Source organism: Aotus nancymaae, unplaced genomic scaffold (assembly GCF_030222135.1).
Source record: "Aotus nancymaae isolate 86718 unplaced genomic scaffold, 86718_ANA_hifiasm-v0.15.2.pri h1tg000083l, whole genome shotgun sequence".
Lineage (NCBI taxonomy): Eukaryota > Metazoa > Chordata > Mammalia > Primates > Aotidae > Aotus > Aotus nancymaae.
In genome coordinates, this window is record NW_026988498.1 from 3,687,061 (window position 1) to 3,704,431 (window position 17,371).

The 17,371-nt window shown below is 41.9% G+C and overlaps 1 protein-coding gene across 6 annotated transcripts in view; it reads right to left on the reverse strand.

The window, feature by feature from the left end:
* SFMBT2 (Scm like with four mbt domains 2) overlaps nt 1-17,371 on the reverse strand; it is a 288,295-nt gene that overhangs the window by 216,898 nt on the left and 54,026 nt on the right. The gene's annotated exons all lie outside the window — the stretch shown is intronic.

Here is a 17,371-nt window from a genome sequence, read left to right on the forward strand (position 1 = left end):
CAATGAAAAGAAATAATGCTAAACTAAGGAGTGGCGGGAGCCCCACACAGAGTCATCTGCCCACGAAGCAATCAACACTCCTAGGCATGGATCTTTTTTTTCCAGATTAATTCCTCCTGAAAAGCTGCCCTCAACAGCTTATAATAAACTTTTCTTAGCAAATTCTAAGACATATATAATTTTAAACAAGCGCTGATAACTATGCAATTTTCTTGTGTATGTCTTAAAGGAACATCTGATGTATTTATACCAGACACTACCTTGGCCACTGGGGACAGACATATAAATACCAGCGGCTGCCAGCAAGGACAAGTGACTCCTGAAAACAAGTCTGTCCATCACACCGCACACCCAACCACCACCAGGTCCACTGAGAATGCACCTGGAAACCCAGGAAGGACAAAAGGCAAATATCAAGAAGGATAAGAAGGCGAGCTTGGGTGGGCCAGGGTGCCTCAAAGTGGAACAGAAAATTAGGAGAGGCTCAAGCAGAACTGCCCGGAGAAGCTGAGGATAAGAAAACAAAGAGGCCAGGTACAGTGGCTCATGCCTGTAATCCCAGCACTTTGGGAGGCCAAGGTGGGCAGATCACTTGAGGCCAGGAGTTTGAGACCAGCCTGGCCAACATGGCAAAACCTCTACTAAAAATACAAAAAAAAAAAAAAAATTAGCTGGATATGGTCGCATGCACCTGTAATCCCAGCTACTCGGGAGGCTGAGGCAGGAGAATCGTTTGAACCTGGGAGGTGGATGTTGCAGTGAGTTGAGATAGCTCCCATTGCACTCCAGCCTGGGTGACAGAGCAAGACTGTTTCGAAAAGAAAAAATTAAGAAAAAAAAAAGAGGAAACCAAAGGAGCAAATAGGAGCACAGGCTTCAGAGACTCAGGAAGGTAGGAATGGTTTTAAACATGGAAGTACCAGCAGCAAACAGCATGGTAGACCCTTGGGGAAAGTCAAGACGCCTAAAGGGAGAGGGCAGGAGACAGGACTGTGGGGCAAGCGGTATCACGCCCATTCATCCCCAAATATGTACTGATCCCCCATTCTGTGTCAGGCACTGTTCCAGGCACAGGAAGGCATCTGCAACAAAACAAAACAAAATTCCTGCGCTGGCAGAGATCTCATCCTAATTAGGGGAAAGAGCTAATGGAGGTTTTTTTTTTTTTAATTAGTAGATAATATAGCCTGTTAAATGGTGATAACTGCTATAGGGAAAAACAAAGCAGAAAAGATCAGACAAACAAAGAAGGATGATGATGATGATGATGATGATTCTTATTACTATTTGGAGACAAAGTTTCACCCTTGTTGCCCAAGCTGGAGTGCAATGGCATGATCTCAGCTCACCACAACCTCTGCCTCCCAGGTTCCAGTGATTTTCCTGCCTCAGCCTCCCAAGTAGCTGGGATTACAGGTGCCTGCAAACATAGCCAGCTAATTTTTTATTTTTTTTAATTTTTAGTAGAGATGGGGTTTCACTATGTTGGCCAGGCTGGTGTTGAACTCATGGCCTCAAGTGATCTGCCTGCCTCTGGCTCCCAAAGTGCTGAGATTACAGGCGTGACCCACCACGCCCGGCCAGAAGGATGATAATTATTTAGATGACAGTCAGGCAAGACCTCAGGATGTGATATTTGAACAAAGACTTGGGGTGAGAACAGAGAGGTTCGCCAAGCCCAAATGAGAAGAGACCATTTACCACAGTACCACCCAAGCCCTGCACGTCGCTCTGCAGACACAGCGGACACGGCAGGGCATTGTTCCAGGAAGTGACATGATCGGGTTTGTTTCAGAAGAATCGCTCAGGGAGCCGTGTGCAAGACGGATGAATGGAAGCAGACTAAAACCACGGAAGTGCAGGCGACGGTCTGAACTAAAACAGTGGAGAAGAAATGAAAGGAACAGGTCCAAGAAGTATTTGAGAGGCCCCATCAACAGAGCATCGTAGAAATTATGCTAACAAAATGCAGTCTTTTCACAACATGCAGTCATGGTTCCTAGAATAAATTACTTCACTTTCCACAGCAACTCATGCAACCTATGCAGTGTCTGTGGAAATAGATAATTCTTGGGGAAATCTATTAAATATGAGAATAATAACCCACTTCACAGAAATTTCTATTTACTTTCAAAGGGATTTTTTAGGGGGATAGAAGGGCTAATCCTGGTGATAACAACTGATCCTCCCATAAGCTTTGCAAAATAGAAACGGGATATTTTTAAAAAGCAAAGCCCTTTCCTAACTACAACACCCTAACTCCCCCCAAAAGACTATTATTAAAAGAAAGCATATTTCCTTTTGTTTCTTAAAACTATATGTAATTTCAAGAACAAGGTTAAAGTGTCTATTAACTAAAGCAATATTTTTTTCCAAAGACAATATAAAAAAGGTTCAGAAGACTGGCCTTATAAAAGGTGACTTCCTGTTTTATACAATACACTTTGTGGTTTTATGCAAAGTTAATTCTACTATAATTGGCTCCTTTTGTCTGTAAAGCTATTGCACAACAGAATTCTAGTACTGGAACTTCTTACGAGAGTTGCCTTGGCCCAGTGAAAAGAACAGAGAACTTGCAGAGTAAGGGAGTAACAAGGCCACTATGTAGCTGTGTGACATAAGCAAATTACTTAACCTCTCTGTTCCCCGAATTTCTCATCAGTTCAATCAGAAGCCTTGATGAGGCACAATCAATAGCCCTTTTATCAATCCAGGTGTTTTTAAGATTCACTGTACATTTTCTACAGTCAGATTATCTGTTTATATCTGAACCAAATTTAATACAATAAGCATCTTCCCCTCTCAACTCTATCTTTCCTATCTTTCCTTAATGAGGCTAAGCAAAGCCTCATTAAGAAGAACGTGAATGAGGAAGAACACTCAGTAGATATTACTCTTCACCTAGCCAAAAATAACTGGGGCTCATTATCTATGTTGAATGTATCTAGACCAGCACTGCCTGATCTGTATCTGCTTGTTCCAGTACAGTAATCACCAGCCACACGTGGCTACCGTGGACTGGAAACCTGTCTAGTACTGTTGAGGACCTTAATTTTAATTTTCATGAACTTGAATTGAACTGGGCACATGTGGGTAGGAGGGGGACAGCCGAGCGAAAAGGCTGCACTGGTGAGCTGTATTTGAGAGCTTGGAACCCGTCCTAAATCATCAATTCTTGGCTCTCTCAAAAGTTTTAATGTAATAATGTCAAGCTAGTTAAAACTCATGAATTTTTAAATCTAAGAAACTTCAAAAGGAGACTTAACAATTTCCCCCTAATATCCCACAAATGATTCACAGCAAACTTCCTAACACGGCATAGGTTTTTATTAAATAAGCTGCATTTTTATATCAATGGAAAATGTCAAAGGAGAAACACCTAAAAAACTGTTAACGTGTGTCATACAAAGACTATTTTCTTTTTTTCTCATTCATTTATAAATTCGAGAAAATCATTCCACCTCAAAAATGTAGTCATGTACCAAGTTTTTCTTAAAGAAAAACAAAAGTCCATGAATGTAACTACTAATAAATCAAAGAAGTGTCAGTGGCTTAGAGGACACTTATTAAAGGGGTAAAGTTTGCTCAAGTCTTACGACTCCTCATTATCCATTTACCTCTAACCAGACACTAAAGAACAGTAATCTGAGACTGTAAAATTTAAATGCACCAAATCGATCATTTAAATAGAACTCAAGACCAGGCGCCATGGCTCACACCTATAATCCCAGCACTTTGGAAGGCCAAAGCAGATGGATCACTTCAGGTCAGAAGTTCAAGACCAGCCTGGCCAACATGGTGAAATGCCATCTCCACTAAAAATACAAAAATTAGCAGGGCATCATAGTGGTGCATGTCTGTAGTCCCAGCTACTCAGGAGGCTGAGGCAGGAGAATCACTTGAACCTGGGAGGCAGAGGTTGCAGTGAGCCAAGATCGTGCCACCGCACTCCAGCCTGGGCAACAGAGTGAGACTCTGACTCAAAAAATAAATAAATAAATAGAACTCAAGAGTGACAATACAGAGACCAACAAGAAAGGGTAGCAGAGTGAAAGCTCCTATGACTCTGGAAGGCAATGGCAGTGTCACTCGGAGACTTCCCTTATGTCCACCCAGGTGGCTGCGAAACTGATTCGCTTTGGCAAATGAAGTGTCCCACTCTGACTTTCTCAACAACGTTTAGTTTTTTTCCCTCTTATAAGAGATAGACACACTCTTTGTAGAAATCTTGAAAAGTAAAATTATAAATAAATAAATTAAAATCATTTGTAATGCTAACACCCAGTGATAATCAATTCCACGTTTCTATAGTATCTCCTCCTGACAGTTTCTCTGTGGATTTTTTTTTTTAGTTCATCTAGAATTAGGAATTCTAATCTATTTTTCATTTTGCATTACATAGAGGGCATTTCCCATGTCATTACGATTCTTTGAAAACATGACTTGAAATGGTTGTATAATTTTTATTATAACATGAATAAGGTCATTTATTGACCATGCATCTGCTGCCACCTGCTAAAGTTGTTTATATTCTTATTTTTTCAGCATGATCAATAGCATTCTAGTCACAATTCTCAGTCAGAAATCCTACATGTCTGATGTCTCCTTAATGTAGAATCTCAGAAGTTAAATTATAGGATCAAAAATATAGGGACATAGTTGAGGCTCATGACACCCCTGAAAACATGCTCTCCCTAGTCTGCTAGGCTTGTTTACTAGCAGGGTGGGAGAAAAGGTCTAAACCCATTACACCTTTTTTCCATTTGACAATCAAAAACTAATATCCTGGCTGGGCAAGGTGGCTCATGCCTGTAATCCCAGCACTTTGGGAGGCCGAGGCAGGCAGATCACTTGAGCTCAGGAATTTGAGACTAGTCTGGGCAACATGGTGAAATCGTCTCTACTAAAAATGCAAACATTAGCTGGATGTGGTGGCACACACCTGTAGTCCCAGCTACTCAGGAGGCTGAGGCAGGAGAATCGCTTGAACCCGGGAGGTGGAAGATGCAGTGAGCTGAGAATTGTGCCACTGCACTCCAGCCTGGACAAAGAGCAAGACTCCATCTCAAAGAGAAAAAAAAAAAAAAAAAAATATATATATATATATATATGTATATATACAGTATCCTGCCACTGTAATTTGCAATTTGCATGTTGATACCTCTTTCACTTCCTTCCCATATTTAAACTTTGTTGGCATCTGTGATGAATTTTTAAGAGATCTAGATTATTTTATCTCACACAACTACTGCAAATATTTTTCCCAGCTTTCCTTTTCATGGTTACTTTTGACAAGAAAGAATGTTTTCTTTTTCAACTTAGTCAGATCCTATCAATTTGCTTATTTCTTCTAAAACTTGTAAAAGGTCTTCCCCACTCTAAGATACCCGAAGTCTAATTTCTTTGGGATTTCAAGTCTTACATTCACTGTTTTAACATACGGGGAATTTACACTCAAATATTTTGTCAGTTGCACCTCTCAGCTCATCCTCTTCATAATTAGTAATCCGTTTCTATCCCATTAGATGTTTATATCCTGTCTTTACCATATATTCTTTTTTTTTTTTTTTTGAGATAGAGTCTCACTCTGTTGCCCAGGCTGGAGTGGCACAGTCTCAGCTCACTCAACCTCAGCCTCCAGGGTTTAAACGATTCTTCAGCCTCCGCCTCCCGAGTAGCTAGTTACAGGTGCATGCCACCATGGCTGGCTAATTTTTGTATTTTTAGTAGAGATGGGTTTTACCTTGTTGGTCAGACTGTTCTCAAACTCCTGACCCTCAAGTGATCCACCCACCTCAAGCTCTCAAAGTACTGGGATTACAGGTGTGAGCCACCGTGCTCAGCCTCATATGTTATATTCTTACACGTACAGGGCTATATTTCATTTCACCAAACTTTCATTCAATAAGAAAAGTTAGATGAATTCAAATCACTAAGTTCTGCTAATGGGAGTTGTGCAGGATTCACGTGTTCAGCTACAGGGTGGAGGGGGTATATGCCTTTGCCCTCCGACCCCTAAACCTGGGATCACCCAGTTGATTGTCCCATGAACAGTGAAGCAAAAGATACAGGGAGCTTGGTTCTGAGACTACGAGGCTGCTCCGCCAGCTTCAGGCTGCCACATCAGAGGAAAATAAGCCACTCTCCCGTTGATGCCACTCTAACTTTGGGTCGCGATACACAACCAATCCCAAATCCTAACAACTATATCCTAGAAGTGTTGTGTCTTTTTTTTTTTTTTTTTTTTTTTTTTTTTTTAATTTGAGGAAGGATCTCCCTCTGTTGCCCAGGCTGGAATACAGTGGTTCGATCTCGGCTCACTGCCTCTACCTCCTGGGTTCAAGTGATCCTCCCAACTCAGCCTCCCAAGTAGCTGGAATTACAGGCACATACCACGACGCTCAACTAATCTCTGTATTTTTAGTAGAGATAGGGTTTCTCCATGTTGCCCAGGCTGGTCTCAAACTCACAGGCTCAAGCAATCCTCCCACTTCGGCCTCTCAAAGTGCTAGGATTACAGGTGTGAGCCAGCATGCCTAATGAGATGATTTTTTGTATCAGAATTATGTCTGCATATAATTTTGAAAGCCAGATATTGTCTATAAGTCCTGCGCATCGACATTCACCCCACCAAATAACAAACCCAGTCATCTCCTGCCCTTCTCTCGCCTCCCCACTTTACATTTTAATTTCTAAAAGCTCTTTTTTTTTAATGTTCACAATAGTCTGTTTTCACCCTATCCTGTTCTTGTTATGTAGATGCAAAATTTTCTATTATATCCCTGAGGCTATGAATTTTTTTTAGATTTTCTTCTCTCCTTCATAGAAGTTATTTTTCTCTCTGTTAGTTTTGGTGTCTACTTTTATATTACTGCATCCCTCAGAAGTCTAGAAATTCTTAGATGTTTCCTGATGTTGCAGTGTGTAGGGAGTTAAAAGGCTGACTGGGCAAGGCGCAGTGGCTCACACGTGTAATCTCAGCACTTTGGGAGACCGAGGCACGTGGATCGGCTGAAGTCAGGAGTTCGAGACCAGCCTGGACAACATGACTAAACCCTGTATCTACTAAAAGTACAAAAATTAGCCAGGCGTGGTGGTGGGTGCCTGTAATTCCAGCTACTCGGGAGGCTGAGGCAGGAGAATTGCTTGAACCTGGGAGATGGAGGTTGCAGTGAGCCAAGATTCGAGATTGTGCCACTGCACTCCAGCCTGGGCAATAGAGCAAGACTCTGTCTCAAGAAAAAAAAAAAAAAAAAAAATCCTGACTGGTATCTCTGAGTACATGGTGGAGGTTGTTAACTAGGGAAATCAATGTACAGAGATCTGCCGGGTCATCTAGAGAGGAAACCCCAATAGTGAGTTTAAGTTTTTTCTCTTAGTTTAGTCCAATTACACAGAAAAGAATTCCTCATTTTCCAGTACATTAATGCTTACCGTTTCCCACCTACCATCACTGATTTAGAATCTGGCATGCCAAACAGACACAATCAGTTTCTTTCCCAATATTAGGCAAACTTCGCTAGAAAAAAGATCTCCCTGTTAAATTCCAAGTAATAAAGATGAGTCCCATTCCAATTTCAGATTTCCAATTGTAAGAGTCAATAAATTCTCTTCTTCCCTTACGCTAATTCTAATATAGCATTTCCACCTTGCTTTTGTCTTATTAGACACAAGAAATGTAAAACTGTCATCATGCAACTGGAGCTGTCCGAACTCAAGTGAAAAAGTGAAACTTTAAACTGCGATAACAAAGCTACGTAAGCATTAGAAATCATTCTCATCTCCATCCATCAAGGCAGGCTCCCAAGCCTCTCTGCTTAGGAAGGACTCACTACAGTAAAAGCCACCAATGACTCAGACCTTCCAAACTGATCTGCCTTCAAGTCATCCAAGAAAGTTGCATTTGTGCTAAATAATAACATGCTCAATTGCAGGCTGGCCACCCTGCAAAGGGAAAGGGCTTGCAGTTGTTTGTTTTTAAATGACTCAGAAAATGTAATATTCTCCCTATCGAAAATAAAATGTGAAGGTCTAAGCGAAAAGCTTGCGAAATTCCAGACACACTGTAGCCACCCTTGAAAATCTAGCACATCTAAATCACCGAAAAAGCTGTCTCATTTCACACTCCAGGAATTTCCAAATGAGCACAGGCATCTACGCTGAGACCTTTCAAGATATTTCGATCAAAATGGAAAAATCTCAAAGGATTCTGAAAGGAGGTATCTCCAAATTTTGGGACGAATCTTGGTTTCTGAAAATCACTGCTTCCATGTTCCTGAGAAGCAGCACACAAACAACAGCCCAGAATCGCAGCAGTCCCAGAAAGAACTGCATCTGTAAATGGCTTTGAAGATGAAAAGCGGTGTTAAGTGCCAAGCGCCATTGTCAACAGGAGCTTTCTTCTATTTATATTCGCCTTGTCACCCGGGTCACTCTGCTAATAATACCTGACTAAGTACATCTCTTCCCCACCCTCACCAGCCAACACACAGCCTTTCTAAGAAGAGACAAGCCCTGCCTCATCCCATCATCAAGTGAGACGAGCTGATTGTTCAGGGCAGAAGGTTCATCTTGCCATCCGCCATATGCTCAGAGCTTGATTTACCTTGATTAGGACAGCAATTTACTCACCATTTTTCAACCAGGCTCACATTGGTTTTCACTCAAAATAGATTGAAATCTGACACAAATTGCTGCCCTGGCATAAGAAATGCTAATTTTTTAAATCAGATTCATGCCTCAATACTAGGAAATACGATCTGCTGGGGATAATAGGCACTCGAGGAGTAAATACCTCCTATTCACACAGTAACATTCTACGTCTTCTAATTCACGGTTTTCACTGTCACCTCTTAACCTCCCAACCAATAGCATATATTGCCCAAGAGCCGAAGGTGAACAAATCAGTCATTCAAAAATAGGCATGTGCAAAATGACAAAAGAGGTTTCCATGTGAGTTGCCCAGGAGGAGAAAAAATTCTAAGTGCACCATCTTGAAAGTACGTCTCTTTACTCTTTATCGACAAATTATTTATTTACTACGTCTCTTTACTCTTTATCAACAAATTATTTATTTACTATAAAGAAGGGTGAAGTTTTTGCAATACCCAATTAGATACTGCTACACAACAGGTCTTCGCATCAAGGTATTTCTTGTACCAGAAATTCACACCCGAGCTACAAAGGCAATCCCCATGCTTAGCTAAGCAGAGACCGAATTTGGTCATAGGGCCTTTTTGTTTTTAATTTTTGTGGGTACATGGTGTAAATCGGGCTTTATTTAAAATGCAGGAGTTTTAGAATTAGCACAGCTGTAGTCACACTGGGTTCAAACCTGTTGGACAAACCCCACATACAGGATTTCCCTGTCCCTTATAAATATTAAAAGGAATAAATCAAGTTTGTAACAAAGTAAACCTTTTATTCCCTGATAGATTTGTGTGTTGCATTACATACAAATGCATATTCATCATTTTAAGTAGATCATGTGTGGTCCAAACAGTCCCAAAACTCAAAAAGTAAAGAAACTTACAAGGAAAGTTTCTGTAAGCCAGGGATGTATGGATAATGCCTAATTAGGGCCTAATTTTCTGGGTGGATTTTATGAATTGATCACTTCAAGCCAAACAAATGCACAGCAATAATGCTTGAGAGGTGCCACAAAGTTCAAAACAACACAAGAAGTTATCCTCCCACTGTCAACCAAAATACCAATAATGAAGAGATGAAGAGTCCCAACACCGTGGAGGTATCAGCCAGCGGGAAAGCCTCGCCTGTGGAGCCCTGCATTCTAGCTGGAAATTCCTACAACTGGTGTGCATAGATATATCCCATCCAGCAAATTTTTTTTGAGACAGAGTTTCACTCTGTCACCAGGCTGGAGTGCAGTGGCACGATTTTGGTTCACTGCAACACCTGCCCCCCAGGTTCAAGCGATTCTCCTGCCTCAGCCTCCCGAGTAGCTGGGATTATAGGCGTCCACCACCACACTCAGCTAATTTTTGTATTTTTAGTAGAGACGGGGTTTCACCATGTTGGCCAGGCTGGTCTCAAACTCCCAACCTCAAGTGATCTGCCTGCCTTGGCCTCCCAGAGTGCTGGGATTACAGGTGTGAGGCACTGTGCCTGACCTATCCACCAAATTTTATAAATTATATCATTTAAGTGGATAAAGGAAGTTTACTAGTGTCTACCTGAAAATCATTATGCAAAGTAAATTAAAATACCCTCACTTCCTAAGGTCAGTAAAGAACTCGGAAAATGTGCAGGACTCTGCAGGAAAGCTGCGTCCATATAGTAACACCTTATCGGGCACCAGAATGTGCTCCTGGCCTTTAACTGCCCCAAGGAACACTGTTCTCAGCTGCAAAGGGAAGAGACTATCCTAGAAGCTTCCTTACTCTCATCTCCCACCCAAGCATGTCAGCGAATGTAGGTTTCCACTTTCCTTCCTTGTTAAAACCAAGAGGATGCAGTAGGAGGAGATAAGAGCATCCACTAGGATGGAACAGAGACTGAAAGAAGGGAACAGTCACCATGGTCTGAGCCAGATCACAAAAGCTTTCATGACAAAGGTAAATCTGAGCTGGGCCTGGAGGAAACTGTGATGTTTGAACAAGCCAGAGGAATGGCAGGTTCCCCCTGGCTAACGGGGAGGCAGGGTGAGCTCAGCCTCTCTGGTCCCAGAGCCTGCACTGGGAAATGGGCAGGAGAACCCAACAAATATGAAATAGCCAGTTGACACGTGGCCCTGAGTGCCCAGCTGGCTATTCAAAGACCTAATCTCATCACTTGCACAAAGCCACTGAAGTTTACAGTGGCAGAGGGAGGAAGAGGGAAAGAGGATGCCCTGCTCTTTACAGCTCTCTGGGAAGAGCACAGCACAGTTCAGTCAGTTTTGAAGGCAATGAATGACAAGGACCAAATCCCAAGCTTTGCCATAAACACCGTCTGTTATTGTACAAGGGCCATGTCCTTCTCCAAGCGGGAGCATGGAGGGCTGCGATGGCATCTCTCATTCCAGGGTTGGCTATCTTTCAATAATCGTCCCACAGAGAGTGGATTAGGGAGAAGGCAAGAAGAGAAAAATGCCAAGTTGCTCCACAGCTGTCAGCTTCTATGAAGTTGATGGCATCCAGAGGTTGGCATCTACTCACCTAAAGGCGGGGGCACAGGCTTGGCAGGAATTAGCTCCTCCAGGGCATCAGGCCTCCCAGGCTCTTGAAACCTGTCAGTTTCAATAGGAAGCCCTGGCAGCTGCATTCTGCCGAACTTCTTTTCCTTTTTAATTAGCACGGGGACATGAGAATGCTTCTCAGAAGAGTTTGCCTGGCTTGGGGCCTCCTCTGCTGCCTCCACCACTCGGTTAGAAAAGCCCTCTTCTTGGAAAGGCCCAAGGATCTCACCTGCCACAGAACAAACATCTCAAAAATCATCCCCTCCAAAAAGTGCCAGGGTGGTAAGTCTCTCAAGCACACACCTTTTTACGCACTTGAGACCTTAAAAGCCTCCTTTTCATTGTGTCAATGGGAAAATTAAAGCTGAGGTTGCAAGTGAGATGAGGAAAGACCGAATGTGTAGGATACAGACTACACCTCTAACCAAGACATTCATGTTGACTTTCTCTGAGTAAATAAACCCAGGCCAAAGGACACACCAGGATTCAACCCACAGCTTCCAGCACACAGCCAGGGCCAGAGGAGTGATCTTACACCTCCTGTTTGTTTATAAATATTATAATATGTATTCCTAAAGAACAACTATGATTAAAGCATCTCCGCAGGCAGACAAAGTTTAACTTAGGGAGTTACAACCAACAATAAGGAGGCTGCCTGGAAAGTAAACGCTGCCCTCTGATTTCCTCATGCATATTCATGACCTCTTTCCTCTGGTTCAGACATGCGCAGAGTGATGGGCTCAGGATCAAACCTGATCTTCCTCCCTAAAACCTCCTTCCAAAGCCTCCTTTTTTCCCACTTCTCTGTCCTTAGAAAGGTGAACTTCGTCTCTTCCTGCAGGTACAAATGCAAACACCACCATGATCCAACCTAAATTTTGGCAATGTGCTTTTCATTCTATGCCCTTGACTTTTTCTGTGGCTATCTCCACGGCACGCCATTCCATGGGACGCTTCTCCAGGCGTTCCACACAAGCCATGCATCTCATTCCTACGGAAGACCAACTGCAGGCTATTTACAATGGTCTCCTACGCATGTCTGTCTTTAATTGAAGAACTGTAACCTAAGCCACACACCAATTGGTACCATTTATATCCAGTGACAGATACAATGCAACCAGAAGACAGAAAGCTCTTGCATTGCCAGGCCAGGGAGTAGTTCTGTTTAGTACACAGGCAAGATGATCACTACTGAGTATGTAACAGTAAAAAAGAAAAAACCAAGCCCACCTGGAAAGAAATGTCCTTTCCAATCTGAAGATGGGATAAAAGAAAAATGACTGCACACACAAATGCTTCCTCTGCAATTGTGAAGTGTGTACCTTGTAAAAGGGTCAGAGAGCTTTATCTCTAATAAAAAGATAGTATATTTGTCATAAAGCCGAAAGCTTAACTAAACATGTCTTTCACCTTTTAAAGCAGGTTTTTAAACTATATTTGTGCCTCACAAACATTCTATTCTGCCATCCATCACAGGAAAAATCAAATATAGAGGAAGGTGAAGATGAAAGGGATTAGCTGGGGTCACACCCAAATGCCCTGAACCAGAAATGGGGTTTCTGAATTCCCAGGACTTGGTTCACTCTAAGCATCAAACTATGGTTTATTTATAATATCCCATATTTAGTGCACTTTCTAAAAATAATGCCAACTGTGAAAATTCAGCCACTTCAGTTTGGCAAAATTGGACTTTTTCCCTGGTGCGTTAAAAGAGATGCAGTTAATTTCCACCAATATAGAGCAAGGGCCGTTGATTCTCCACCTTCATAGTCCCAGGCCAACAGTAGCAGGACAGGGGTAGTTTACCACCAGCTGGCAAGACCAAGGAGGGACAAGACCACGTGTACCTGGGACTCCCAAAAAAAGCAGCTGTCATGTCTGTCCTCAGTTTTCTATATGAAAAGGAAATCATCCAATAAAAGACCCAAAACTGAAATTCACTCTAAACGACTGTCCTCATCAACGGCCAACACTGCTTAGAAGGGAAAATTCTAGCTCTCTTCTCCCAGCTTTCAATAGTGCCTTTTTCATTTCTACCAACAACTTGAATTTAAAACATATCCTTGCCTACATTTAGGGAGAGAAAACTGATTTATATTAAAACCAATTATTTTCTAATCAAGATGAAATTTCAGAATTCAACACTTTTCAAATCTTATTTATACAACAGTAAAGAACATTCTGTCCTAACTGAACATCTGCACTTATACATTTAAAAACAGTAATGTAAGCTTCATTGAAAAGCTCTGCTCTCCCACAACCATCTGAACTAAATTCAAAAAGAAAAAAATGATCTAGTCTTACTCCATTTCAAACTTAACTACTAAACACAAACCCTATTAGAATGACCCTCTATAACCTCTCCGAAGACCCCATTTCCTTATCCAGAAAGTAAATTTAACAGCCCCCACCTACAAAAATTAAATAAGCGAATGGTTTAAAGTGCTAGGCAAGACCAAGCATGGTGGTTTATGCCTGTAATCCCAGCACTTTGGGAGGCTGAGGTGGGAGACTCACTTGAGGTCAGGAGTTCGAGACCAGCCTGACCAACATGGTGAAACCCCATCTCCAATAAAACCATAAAGTCAACCAGACGTGGTGGCGCATGCCTATAGTCTCAGCTACTTGGGAGGCTGAGGTAGGAAAATCGCTTGAACCCAGGAGGCAGAGGTTGCAACAAGCGGAGATCACACCACTGCACTCCAGCCTGGGTGACAGAGGGAAACTCTGTCTCAAAGTAAATAAATAAATAAAGTGCGAGTCAAGTGTCTCACACACAGTAGTAAGCAATCAAGAGATAGCAGTTACAATCTTAACACAACGTGTAAGAGGAGGATTCCAAATCCAGCTCTCTCTCCTGCTGGCTGGCGTTCTGGGCAAGTAACTCAAGCTCTCTAAAGCCTGTCTCCTCTGTAAAATGAGGATGAAAAACTCTCCTAAAATAGACAAAATATAAATATAAAGCAATAAGAAGAGTCACTGGCCAATAGCAGATATTTAACTAAGCAGATTTTTTTTTTTTTTAAGACAGAGTTTTGCTGTTGTTGCCCAGCCTGGAGTGCAACGACACAATCTCAGCTCACCGCAACCTCCACTTCCCGGGTTCAAGAGATTCTCCTGCATCAGCCTCCCCAGTAGCTGGGATTACAGGCATGCGCCACCATGCCTGGCTAATTTTGTGTTCTTAGTAGAGACGGGGTTTCTCCACATTGGTCAGGCTAGTCTCAAACTTCCGACCTCAGGTGACCCACCCACCTCGGCCTCCCAAAGTGCTGGAATTACAGGCGTGAGCCATTTTTAGAAGTATTTGAAGGACTGGATTGGAATGCTACTAACACAAAGAAATGATACCTGCTTGAGGTGATGGATATCACAGTGACCCTGATTTGATCATTCCACACTATATGCTTGTATCAAAATATCACATGCGCCCCATACATATGTACCATTAGCATGTATCCATAAAAAGTTTTTTAAAAATCTATAAATATTTTTTAAATAAAGAATATTTGGAGTAAACTGGTAACTTTACAGCAGATTAATTCGCAATTAATTTCATTGCTAAATCTCTAGACCTACAATCCAAAAGTCCCATTACTTATAAGTGCTCATTTAAGTTATATTTAAAACGAGACTTCATAGGAACTTGCAGATAGAATTTCAAACTCTGGTATCACACCTTAAAGTGACTCCGTTCATATATTAGTGTTGATTGAAATGGAGGGGAAAGAAACAGCTTGCCAAACTTGGCAGAAAGCAGGGAAGGCAAACCTTAATATCTGTAAGATATCTTTTTCTTGGCCAATAAAACTTCAGGGAAAAACTCACAAGATGAAAACCTGACCCTTCTCCCCCGTGTCCCATACCTCCATACACTTCTTGTCTAATCACAGTTGCTAACGTTATTTGTCCTACTTTGCAGAAGTCACCAAATGCTTTAGCAAGCCCTGGAGCTATCAAATATGTCATTTTTTTCAGAAAACCAGAAAGGAATGAAACAGAAAAGCACAATGGATTCTTTCTTTAATCAAAGTCAACGACATCTATCTCATCACATGAATGGAAGCCTATACGTGTCATCTCATCAATAACATGAGGGACGCTAACCCTCAGTGTATGGTTGATGTATTATTGCTTTGGCTCTTTAAAATTTACTACAGGCCAACCAGATGGGCAGCGTTAAGGTGGCACCTTTTCATCAGCACCATGATGAACTGATCATGCAAAACCAATTCCAAAGGACTTTACTTGGAAATCTTACACGAATCATGTGACACATTCTTTCTTATACTGAAAGTTCTAAGCAGAGTATCTTCCCTTCCTTACAACAATCTTGTAAACATCTTGTTTACACTTGACTTAAACACAGCCAACGCTTTATTTTCTTAGGAACAAGAAGAGTATTTTTCTTAGGAATTGTCCCAGAAGTTTTTAGTCTAACAAAGAGAGGAAGTACTGCCCAATGGCCAAACATAAAGCCTAGGCATGGAAAACCTTGAACTTCAGAGTGGACGCTTTCACCCACTCGCTGGCTACCAGAGGGCTGCAGTCATCATTACATCATAAACATGGACCCGTGAGGTCCTAGCACCCCTCATCTGGAATCGTGGGGGTACACTGTGCTATCTGGAAGAGTCTCTTTGAGTCCTGGAAATTATTAGAACAAGATGACATCAGGTGTTTCTTCACGGCTTGTTTTCAAAGGCAAGCTGCTCTAACCTAGCCCATACCTTTATGGAGTTATGTGGGAAGGCCACATATGTATAAGCCTCCATATTCCCTATCTCTCGCCTTTTCCAGAGCACAGATAAAAACATGACCCCTGTGGAGCTTACCTCACTTTACAACAGCACTTTACTCTGCAACAGGGAACCTCAGCTCACCTGCTGCTTCACAAGCATGATTGCATATGGATGCCACCTAAGGCCAGTCATGTTTTCACCATCCTTTAGCGGGGACATGAGTCTGAAAGATGAAGCTCTTGGGACTATCTGCATAAATGTATCGAACTGCAGATGTATTCCTCCCAAATAGAAGCACAGAGATCTTTCAGTGAAATTCCAGGCCAGCACCTTTATTTTGTAGATAAGGAGGTTGAGGCTGAGAAAGATGACACTTGTCTCAGATCCCACAGCTGAACAGAACCATCTCCACCTAGAACCTAGGCCTGATCCCCACCCCCTCACCATCAGGAATTTTTCTTACCAGTTGACAGATCCTGGATCACCAAACTGAATACACACATTGACTTCCTGGTTTGTTGTGACAGTATAATTTCCCTACATCTTTTTTTATTTGTAGAATGGGGGCAATAAGTTGCTGCTGAGGCAACATAGATGTCAGAATGGTTAGAAAAACCGCAAAATGCATCCTGAATTACAGATCCCAATGTCATTTTGGTACAAAAGCCTTTATGAGTTCTTACTTTAGAGCAGGGTAAAAATTCCTTCTGACCACTGCACTGTTCCATGAACCTCAAAAATTCAGAGTAAGAAAACAGAAAGAGAGAAATGTCCAAACCTAGTATACTAGAACTGCAGAACTGTAGGTCATTCAAGTCCCGCAGTGAACTAGTTTTGTTCAAATTATTAAAAAAAAAAAAAAGAAGAAGAAGAAGAAGACGACAAAAACTGATAATCTGACAAAAAAACGTTTAGGCGTAAGTATGGGGCCTGGAGAGGGGGAATTTCTTTTATGGACTTCTTAGATCCCAAAAGCATCCTATATTAATTACATGGAACCTCATTTTCTTACTGCTCAAAGCAATGCTTCCCTCACTCAGTATCTCTTCTCAAATTTGGGAGTCTTTTTGTGGGCAGTGGTGGAAAAAAATGCCACCTTAGCTAGAGTGGGCACAATGGAAAAATGGATAAATGTCTAGCATTCCCAGGAAAGCTTTATGATAAAAACAAAACAAGGAAGAGTCAGGAACCTTTTCCGGCTTTTTTAAGTCAAGAATCATGAAGCCAGTTATTTATAACAAGCAACGTTAAAAAAAAATTAGTCTATAATGCCTGTAAGAACACAGGAAGAGGACAAAGTCTCTGCGATGTATTACTCCCATGATTACTGAAACGCGTCCACCAGCAGGACGGGCTGCCTGAGGTTCAGGATGGACACATCCCAATGGGAAATGGGAAACGGTTCCCACCTCAGCAGGCCTCCCCCAGCACTTCTAGAGGAACACACATCAAA